We start from the raw sequence: 10095 nt of genomic DNA on the forward strand, positions 1-10095 counted from the left end.
ACAAATGTGTCATAGATGTGTTTAGAAGCACAGACCAATCGATAAAGATTTCTGTAACTTTTCCAAAGCACACCAGCATGGAATCATGTGGAAAATGTCATGAAAGCGTTCCTCCTTTTTTTTTTGCTCATTGTAATGCCATACTAAGATGTTTTCCTAATCTTTACGAAGTACTTGTAACACATGTACAAAGTAGCTCATAGTAGCCTTGTAAATAGGTAAAAGTAGCCAAGATGAAAAGAGAGAAACCCAGAGGACATGTGTTTGTCTCCAATACAAAATTAAAATCTGTGCTAACCTGGATGCAGAGCAAAATTTTGAGGGCTGTTTTTGCACACTGTGCTGAAAGCCAGTTTAAGTTTGGCACAAAGCTCTGTGACACCCCTTCGATGTGGCAAAATATATTGAGGTTTGAATCCTCATCACAGTGAGCAGATTATGCCAAGGTTTAACTGAAGTAACAGCCAGCTTGAAGTTTGTTTTTATTTTTTATGAGGAGCTGTACAAGCTTCGGAACAAGTCTTGACTCTCCAAACTGTAAGGATATAAACCCACAGCTGCTCTTTCTCCTCCTCATCAGTAAAAGTTTGGCCAAGACTTTCCTTCGACAGCCTGACAAATACAACCCACATCCAAGAGTGCAGGTGGAAAAAACTAACTACTCTGGATTTTCTTTTTTTGTCACACAGGAACCGGTGCCAAACTCGACTCTAACTGGTGTGCATGCAGCATCCCTCGTTTTTCTGTGCCTTTTCCCACAGCAAATATAATGCACATCACATTGATGTGGTTTTATACAATCTCAGGTACATGTTGAAAAGTAAGCTCTTCAGAATGACATTTTCTCTCTGTTTACAACTGGAAAAACCTAAAGACTGTAACAAAATGTGAGCTCTTTCACCCCCCCTTTACTTTCTTTCATTGCACGCTTATCTGAAGTAAACAGAAATAACGTTTTAAATCTGCTGCAAAAAAGTGCCAAAATTGAAGCTTAGCTAATTGGAGCTTCTCATGACTCATGACTCTTCAGCATGAGATAAGTGGAACAAGCTGTATCTGCACCGGTTCAGGAGAAAAATGGTGTACAGAGGAGAGGAGGAATGGGACGGCAGACTTGATCCTTTAAACCAGCTCAGGGTGAGACTGCAAAATGTTCAAAAGCAGATAAAGAGCTGATCTGCTTTTTCCTCAGCGAAATCGGTTCAGTAGCTGGTTTTCGTTTGTTTGGCTCTCAGAAAGCCTCAGCATTTAGAGCCTCAACATGCTACATTTTTGGATGCTCAGGTCTATATGCATTTCACATCTTGAATAATAAAACTTGACCCAGTTTCTCATTGGCATCCAGCCTAAAAAAGAGACCTAAAGGCCATGTGTGTTCTGGCAGACTGACCTGCCATGGAAGAACCCAGACATAGAAAATGAATAAATGTAGGAATTACATACTGCTGTAATAATTCCCAAAATATGAACTCTCAGCACTCGGTTATTGATTTTTGTGTTTCCTTGCTGTCACTGTGCCGTGTGGGACGATGATTCGATCAGCGTGTTGTTTCACTGGAGGGCCTAATCTTGTAGACCAGATAAATGGTAAGTGGTCTCTAAAAGGCTGTCAGTGTTGATTAAATGACTGCTCACTGAAAAGGTCACCAACCCTGTCTGTTCTCACACACACTCAGACACACACATACAGAAACTTCTCCACCGTTCCCGGAGCACGCTGAAGTGTAAACACTGAAGTCTTGCTCACACAACCAAACTCCAAAGTCAGAGAGACGGAGAGCCTTTATCTGTGCAGTTTGATATCAGATAACTAGAAATAAAGTAGATAACAACAAATGAAACAGTTTGTGATAAGGATTTGAGAGATGTTACTAACAACTAAAAGAATCACAAAGTTGTCTAAAGCTGCAGAAGAATTAAAACATCTTTACTACATTTTACAATAAATTTATCAGCTCCTATAGCATGTGGTTTACATGCTCTTAAAACAAAAAAAGACAATTTGACATAGAAATCACTAAGAATTAAAAGAATTTTCAGACTTTTGCATTTGTTTTTCATCTAAATAATAACAACTTAAACTAAATGAAATATTCAAAATTGTATTTTATAACCTAAAGGCGTTTGCACATAAAATATTGTCAATAAGCAACATATAATCACAGAATATTGATACTTTTGTATTAATAACTAAATTTAGAAGGACAGTATACAGTACATAAGTTTTACAATGACTTTCTGTTGTATAATAACATTTTATGTTCAATTAGTTAAGTTTTTTGCATAAACAAGAAAAACAAAATCAACTTCTTTTATTATCGAACGTCACCAAACAGGAATTAACGAAAGTGTTGTGTATGTTTGTCTGTAATGTTAACAAAATATGTCATGAACCACTGGACAAATTTAAAGGAAAATCTCAGATCCAAAAAGTGATTAGCTTTTGGAGTCAAACTAATTCAATATGGTAGCTATGCAGCCTTGAAAGGAATGACAGACAGGTAAAAATGTTTTTCTCTTTAGCCCAGGCTGAACCCAGGTATAAATGTGCATAAAGTCATTACATGAGTCATAAGTGCAACAAAGTACCCAGCTTACAGTTACTGCCACTAATCAGAAATATCTTTGATGTTTTCCACTTTTTATGTCTTTTGGCACATTACAGCTCTTTAGCATTTTATTTTTTACCGTCTTCTCAAAAAAAAAACACCAGCTAAGTGCGTGATAATGTGCTTTACTTTTTTAGGGGTGGATAAAGTCATGCCGTGTGTGCAATTAATGATTATGAATAATTCATGTGTACACGATGATCCTCTGCATTAGGAGTTCACCCCCAGACACAGATACATTCTTGGCCCGAGCTAATGGAATAATCGGCCTCTCGTATTCTTGTCAGGGGAGTAACACAAACAGGCTTTTGAAAATTAACAACTTCACAGGTTGTACTTCATGCAAGAGACTTTCAGTTAAACACTTAAAGAGAAACTGGGATAATTACGAGGTCATGTGCGTGCACAGGCTTGTAAATAGTTCAGCTGGTATTGATGAGATATTTATTGTCTCTATTAATGCCGCAGCTTCTGAATGTCTGATGTCTTCGTCTTCGTTTAAAACCTGAGAGGTATTAAGTGGCACTAACTTGGGAGCTGTCTCGGTAAATGATGTTTTGACATGCGTGAGTTATCCCGCAGTCTCTGTCAGCTTCATTTAGCACTACAAGTGCCACAAGACTTACAATGCTTAATTTTGTACCAACAAACCTGGTATTTCACAATGTTATGCTGCAATCTGTGACTGAATAGTACTGGAGGATATAGTTCCTTATAAATCAGTCTAAAAATGTCCAACTCATGTGGAAAACCAATTTAAAGGGATCGTTCAGATCTTCTGAAGTGTGGTTTTGTGGAAAGGTTACAAACAATTAATATCTTACTTGTTGTCAGGGGCACCACAAAAGGGGGACAAAGGGGGACACTGACCACCCTCTCCTGGCCAGCCAGTCTTATATGCATAATATTTGTTTATAAATATAAATTTAAAAGCTGAGAAGAAAAACTTCAGTGAGTTGATTGGTGACTGTGCTGTTATCAATTAGTTATATCAGCTGCCAGCATAATAAAACTCCTGAGCTTCTTCTGTAGCTTTTGGTTTTGGTGTCCCATCCCAAGATTATCAGTGAGCCCCATCTCACCACTATTTTGAAAACATTTTGAACTTCTCATTGTTTGTTGTAGACAGCTATTTGAGTACTTTCAGTTTGGAGAAAGCTAAAGGCTAATTCAAGTGGGGCCAAGTTTAATGTGGATTGCTGTCATTTTAAAACTCTTACCTAAAATTTACACAGCATTTCCTGCAAAAGCCATTTAGAAACCTGCATACCACTTTCAGTTTTACATCCATAGTTATACAAAATGTCCTTTTTTTGTTTGGGAATTGAAGCCAGCAAGCCCCAGTTTATGGGATCAGAGTCTGTGCAGTAGGAATGTGGGGCTCCCTACTCTACACAATCATGGTGTAACATGAGTTTTCTTGTGAGCAAGAAAGAAGTATTTGTTCAAGAGGTGGGGGCAGAATTTAGAACTATCAGGACAATGGTCCCCTTCTGGCTTTAACAAATGTTATGATATTCCTGTCAGAATTGCCCCCAGGCTGCACTAGAAGAGCTACAGCTAGTGGCTGATGCCAGAAATAACCAGAGAACTTTAACCAACTAATCATAACGCAAAACTGATGGTGGTGTAAAAGGATATGACACAGTGGTGGGATGAACCACGATAAACTGTTTGATTGGAGTTGTTTCAAAATGACAGACTTTGGTCTTGAACTCATTTGGACCCAGTTAGCTCAGCAGGCTGGTCATAACTATTTACTGTTTCTCTAAACTGAGGTCTTTCAAAAAACTATCTTCAACAGGTAAGATGTTAACTGTTCCCAACCTGTCCAGGGAACTTCACTTCAAAAGATCTGAAGTATTGCTTTAAGGTATTTTTAGAAGTTATATTTAACTTTATTTAAAAGATGACTTCAGTGTGTGTGTGTGTGTGGAGGGGGAGGGTTGTAGCAGCTGAGCAAGCCAGACTCTGACATGATTGCCTGCAAAGATGGACAACTTCAGCCCACTCAGTATCTTGGTTTGGTGGCTGTTTAGAGACCCAACCTCAGTTTAATCAGTTTCCTGTTTCCTTCCTCTGCCGTGCCCCCACCCCTGACACTCGGCTGTCATTGTGCATTTTATGTGTTTGTGTCTTTTTCCAAATTGCCTGCGCTGGCTTTAATATCACAGAGAACACAGAATCATAAATGAGATTTTGTTCTGAGCAGAGCACAACCTGTTTAAATCACACACTCACCCTGTTGAATATCAATGGACTTTGTCGATGTGCTGCCAGCTGGATTGGACACCGCTACGAAGGACTGAATACAGATCAGACTCTAAGTCATACTTTTATCTTCCTCCTCTGCTTGTTTTCTTTTTTTTTTTTTTACTTCTGTCCTTCCATTAAAGGTTTCAATTAACATAAGTGGAATCACTTAAAGATAAAAAATGCAGCATACTTTGCAGATTGCATGTGTACTTTTATACAAACTAGTCTGGAGCCATGTCTTATATAACTGTAAATTGACTTAAATCGTTTAAAGAAGCTTTTTTTAAGATTATTTTGTCTCTGTTAAATAAATAAATAAATGTGACAAGCTATTCTGTTGTTACCTTCTGTATCAGCTAGAGGTCAGCAGCTCATATATTTTGGTTTAACTAGGTATTTAGGAAGATTATGAAGAAATGTTGGGATGCCCTCATTTATCATGCTGCTTGTAATATGCAAGGCTCAAACAAACATCAAATAACGTAACGCAGTTTAATGGCAGCGACTCAGTTAGTTGGCATGTTTTTGTTCTGCAATTTCTTTTATTCTGAAAAATATCTGCATCACATGAAATTTTACTTTTAAACTCCTAATGCTGATCACTTTAGATCTATTTAATAAATCTATAGGTTTGTGCCTGATGAACAATAAACATCAGAGCATCTTTTTATACATGCCTGTAATTTTTATGCAGATCTTCACGGTAACAATCAGCAGAGGGCAGTGTGAGTCTACTCTCCATTTTTCTTTCTTTCTTAAATGGAAGGAACTTGTTTTTGGGGCCTGTGAAATCCCCCTGGCACCTCAAATAAAGTCACCCCACCACATCCGGTTGGCAGTCATCTGCATACTTGCTTCATCTGCTTCCTGTATCCTTTGTCTCTGTGTTTAAAGTTGAATAAATCAGTTGGATCTCAGTGTCTCAGCCTGACAAAAGACAAGCAGACAGCCTTATGGAAATGGTTGTGACCCCATTAAAATGTGTCTCTGCCAACTAGACTGGCCTGCTGCTGCTGCTGCTGCTGCTGCTGCAAACACCCAGTGTGGATTATCAAATGTTACTCAAGCAAATAAAGTCACATTATTAACTGACTATGGCATGGCTCATTGATTTATATTGATAGTTGTATAGTTTTATACCCCATATGTTGTTGTTATTATCCACACCCACAGAAGTCAAGAGGGGAATCATGTTTTTGCCCATGTCTGTGTGTATTTGTGTGTGCATGTGAGTGTTGTGGTAAAATATCTCATCAACCACAGGACCCATTTTAATGAAACTCTCAGAAACCAATCATCGGATGTACATCTACAAATAATTAACTTTTGAATCACCCCAATTAAAGATGGCCACCACAACTGAGTGACATTAGCCAGCACAAAAATTATATGGAGTCGCCACTGATTCATTCCCGACACACACCCTGAGCGTGACATCTCTTGATATCACACAGTGTTATTTTCAAGGTTTGACCAAAACGTCAACAACCCTGTCATTTCTCATCATAAATCAGATGATCGTAGTTTAAAACTCAGCCAAGAATTGATTTAGTTGTAACATTTTGCGATCTTGAGCACCAGACGCTATTAATTCAGCAAACAGTATTAAATGTTTGGCCTCTAAATATAGCGATTTCCTAAAAAGGCATCACTTTTTATGCATCCAGCTGACAAATAAACACATTATTTCCTATTTTGATGTTAAGTTCCAACATCTGAGACAAAAACACTGTAAGATCCTTGTTCAGAGATGTACTTCCAGCTACTGCACAGCATGTGCGTGCTAGTGCTACCAACTGGACTGATTGAAGTGCACTGGGGTGTTTCAGGCCTTGAATACGACTGTGCCTGGTTTGTACAGTTTTATTTTTTCTCTCTTTCTTTGCTTAAACTTCATCTCCACCCAGCCTTAATCATTTGCTCAGGGTATCATCCGTCCTCCTCCGGGCACAAGTCAGACTCGAAGGGAGAATTTCAGTAAGCGCTGAAGCCGTTCTGTTGAGCTTATCTGCTGTGGTGTAAGTAGTTAACAGATATCCCACCAGATCAAATATGTCTTGTACTTTCTGACCAATTTCAAGCTGAAGTCTCAACGCAAAAAGGAAAGAAAAAAGAGGTTCATGTTTGAATCAGTTGTTTTTCCACACATGCTGTGTTCATAAAGTGGTATTTTAGCGTGATGGCTATTTTTTCAAAGCCCCGTGGTCTGCACTCTATCGATCAGCTCGGTGGTCTTTGTTTAAACAACAGTGACAGATCCAGCCTCAGCTTGAAACCACACAGCTGCACCCCACAACTTCTCTGCCCATTAAAAATCCACTCGCTGTGATCTGACAACTTCAACGTCATCATCCATTTTCTTTTCATTCTGCACGTTCTGCACATATTTTTTACAGTCTTGACAAAAAAAAAAGTACGCTGTAGGATCTTGTTAATATTAGAGTTCAGAAATAAGTTCATAAACAATGAGCCATGCTGCAAATTCTGCACGTTTTAAAGCCCAAAATGTGCAGCAATGTGAGCTGAGATGCAGAGTAAATGTGCAAATCTTCCAACTTACTGTAAGACTTTCCACTTGGCTAACATCACTCTGCTCAGGCAGATCAGCCTGGATTAGAAAAGCAAAGGTTGTCTGGCACTTGACAAGAGAGAGCTACTTAATCATACCGGCAAGGCCAGACTTAAAATAAATATTAACATAATTAATCAACGCCGCCACATTCAGTCGGAGAGATGCTGCTCTGAAATGAACGTATACAACGTTTTTTATATTAATGCCCTGTCATTTTAATAAATCAATAAAAACAAGTTTATATTAAACACAGATGCTACCCTGTTTATGAAGAGAAAATGTTTCTGCACAGATTGTGGCAGCAAGATTGATAAGTTTTGATAAAATCAGCTTTTTTAATACATTTAGTCAACAAAGAAATTGAGATTTATTGTTACAAAAGTCTGTGTTGGTCATAATGACCTGTTTTCTGAGGTAAAGATGACTACAAAGCATGTTTGATGTGTGAAGTGAGCATCCTTGGCTCGTGTCCTAAATACAAGACAAACTGCCTTGAAGCATCTTCCCCGTCTAATGACTCTCTCTTCCTCATTGTGTCTACAGTTAATAAAGGCGTGAAGGTGTGTGTGTGTGCGTGTGTGTGGACCGGTTGTCAGAATATATTTTATGTTCTTAATACTAGCATAATGATACAAGAAATGCTTTGCTCTAACAAGATGAATCAAATGAATCATCATTGTTTTTTATTACTCTCTTTTCTTGCAGAATGTTGTTAGGTCAACTTAAATATTAAATTTGTCTATTTTTTTAATAAATACTCCATTTGTAATGTATAACTAAAGTACAGCTTTTACAGAGGAGATGGTTATGGTAATATATATTTGTCAGCTTTTCTTGTTTCTTTGTTTGTCTTCTATCATAGGTTTATTCTAAGGTAAAAAAAAATAACATACCTCAAAGCCTAAGTTTAGCATTACATTAACATTAATGTGACTGATTGACCGAGTCTACAGTTTAAAGTCAGATAAAAAAGGATTTTTCTTTTGTTCTGTGAATTTTAGGGGGATTGACTTTTACTTTTGATTTTCTGTTTCATGAGTTGTTCAGTGAATATCTTTTGGTTTACTTTGGCTTTACAGTATAAATATGCTGTAAACATTGTTGCTTTTGATATGACCACAGATCTGAAGACCAGAACATAATCTCTGCTTTAGTTCTAGTTCATTTTGTAGCTCATATGTCACTTGGTTTACTTCAGTTAGTTTTACACCTGTCTTTGTCAGACTGATTTCTTCTTTTTTGTTTATATGGTCCTTTATTTTGCTCATATTCTCTTTTTTTTCTTTTGTTCCTTTTGGTTCTGTACTGGTTTGGCTTTGACAAGCGCCCTGATCTCTGGTGCCTTTGAATTAGTTTAGTTTAGTGTTTTAGTTCCTACATTGTGCCAGCCTCTTTCTGATTAGATCTAATGCAGATCAGAGCAAGAATTCTGAATCAGCACATATTAAGTCAATGATAAACAACATGTATTTAGCCAGGTTAGCAAGTTTATGAACCATACATGTTATTGGCTGGCCCCCATGTTGGTTTACCAACCAGATCCAGCAGGAAAAGCAACATCTGCCTTTCCATGATTCAATATGGTTCATAATAAACCATCAAAAATGTGATGAAATCCTTTAAAACATTCTCTTCATGGCTCCTCCTGCACAAAAAAACACCTACCTAATGTCAAAACATTAAGATCTTTGCAGAGAATCCCAAACATTTTTGATCTCAAGAAGCCCTTTTGGATGACAGGTTGATATCCAGAATAATATTACAAAACCTTTCTCCATGCATAAAGAAGATTTGCAATCTCTCACACTCAAGCTGAACCTGACATTTGGGCACTTTTTCCTCTCAAGTTTTACATTTATATCAGGATTTGTCATGGCTTTCAAGCCCGTTTCCCCGATTCTGATCACAGGATTTATTCCTCTGCATGAATAAATGCGAAGAAGGGAGGCTGGATATGTGTACTCTGTGTGACAAGAAATCTATCTAGGACATATCTGTTGGGAAAATCCTCTCAGATCAAAAGAATGGGTGGATTCAGGGAAGGTATGACATTGATATTGCAGTTCACCTGGTTCGATAGGAAAAAAAACAATATTTTTTTTTTCAATGTTGTTTGTTTTTTTTGTTTTTTTTTGTTTGTCCTTACATGACCCACGTGTGGATCATGTAAGGACAAACAAAAATGTGACCACATGGAGCCCTCATGTTTGGGCAGCATTTTCTAGGAGGTGTTTGACGACTACAACCCCTGGCAAAAAGTATGGAATCACCAGTCTTGGATGAGCACTCATTCAGACATTTCATGCTGTAAAACAAACTCAGATCAAAATCATGATACAATAATAAGGTCATTCCAAGGTGCAACTTGTTGGCTTTCAGGAACACTCAAAGAAATGAAGAAAAAACATTGTGGAAGTCAGTAAATGATACTTTTATTGACCAAACACAGGGAAATAAATATGGAATCACTCGATTCTGAGGAAAAAAGTATGGAATCACTCAAATTGGAGGTAGAAAATAAGGACACACCCAGTCTATTTTCTTTCCCTAAATGGACACCTGTCCCAGATTAGATGTGCCCGTTAGTCTGCAGTTAAAAACACCTGCAGTCATGACACTTTGAAGGGCTGCTGGACGACGTGGAGTAGCAAGAAGCAT

Source organism: Kryptolebias marmoratus, linkage group LG10 (assembly GCF_001649575.2).
Source record: "Kryptolebias marmoratus isolate JLee-2015 linkage group LG10, ASM164957v2, whole genome shotgun sequence".
In the NCBI taxonomy this organism is placed as follows: Eukaryota; Metazoa; Chordata; class Actinopteri; order Cyprinodontiformes; family Rivulidae; genus Kryptolebias; species Kryptolebias marmoratus.